Source organism: Anopheles ziemanni, assembly GCF_943734765.1.
Source record: "Anopheles ziemanni chromosome X unlocalized genomic scaffold, idAnoZiCoDA_A2_x.2 X_unloc_31, whole genome shotgun sequence".
NCBI lineage: Eukaryota > Metazoa > Arthropoda > Insecta > Diptera > Culicidae > Anopheles > Anopheles ziemanni.
The window spans coordinates 133894-135000 of NW_026689798.1; the positions used below are offsets into that span (position 1 = coordinate 133894).

General features: G+C 52.2%; 1 non-coding gene across 1 annotated transcript in view; it reads left to right on the plus strand.

Moving 5' to 3' along the window:
- The first annotated feature begins 983 nt into the window (after window positions 1-983).
- Window positions 984-1107, plus strand: part of LOC131292108 (5.8S ribosomal RNA) — a 155-nt gene continuing 31 nt past the window's right edge. Inside the window, exon 1 of the ribosomal RNA XR_009189807.1 lies at window positions 984-1107. This exon is cut by the window's right edge and continues 31 nt beyond it. This is a non-coding gene — a ribosomal RNA (5.8S ribosomal RNA).

Below are 1107 nucleotides of genomic sequence, written 5' to 3' on the forward strand. Positions count from 1 at the left end.
GAATGGCTAAATCAAATCGGTTCAAACCATACCATCGGTATCCTATTGAAACACACTAGTCGATATCAAACCTCATGATTGTGTAGTCCTCCACTGGTCCACGCCGCTTCGGCCGTCCTGGGTAAAATGGAACATTCCAGCTTGCCCTATGTGGAAGAGGGCACATTACTCAATACTGTGGTGTGAAGTATAAAGTTCAGTTCTCCCCTGGTCCACGCTGCTTCGGCGGTCCTGGGTAAGATAGTTCATTCTAGCTTGCCCTATGTGGAAGAGGACACTTCATACTTCGTCTCTAAGCGGCGGCTTGACTCCTCCCTACGGGGAACGGGTTTACGCGCACAGCGGCGGCTTACGCACTATGGCAGTCATGGATGCCTTACGTTTCTATGAAAAGTGTGTTCCTCCCCTGGTCCACGCTGCTTCGGCAGTCCTGGGTAAGATAGTTAGTTCTAGCTTGCCCTATGTGGAAGAGGACACGTAGACTTACTGTGGTGTGAAGTATAAAGTTCAGTTCTCCCCTGGTCCACGCCGCTTCGGCCGTCCTGGGTAAAATGGATTCATCCAGCTTGCCCTATGTGGAATGAGGACACTTTATGCTTCGTCTCTAAGCGGCGGCTTGCTCCTCCCTACGGGGAACGGGTATACGCGCACAGCGGCGGCTTACGTTATGGCAGTCATGGATGCCTTACGTTTCCATGAAAAGTGTGTTCCTCCCCTGGTCCACGCTGCTTCGGCAGTCCTGGGTAAGATAGTTAGTTCTAGCTTGCCCTATGTGGAAGAGGACACGTAGACTTACTGTGGTGTGAAGTATAAGGTTCAGTTCTCCCCTGGTCCACGCCGCTTCGGCCGTCCTGGGTAAAATGGATTCATCCAGCTTGCCCTATGTGGAATGAGGACACTTTATGCTTCGTCTCTAAGCGGCGGCTTGCTCCTCCCTACGGGGAACGGGTATACGCGCACAGCGGCGGCTTACGCAAGTTAGTCACCCTCGGCAGTGGATCACTCGGCTCATGGATCGATGAAGACCGCAGCTAACTGCGCGTCATAATGTGAACTGCAGGACACATGAACATTGATAAGTTGAACGCATATTGCACGTCGTGGGAA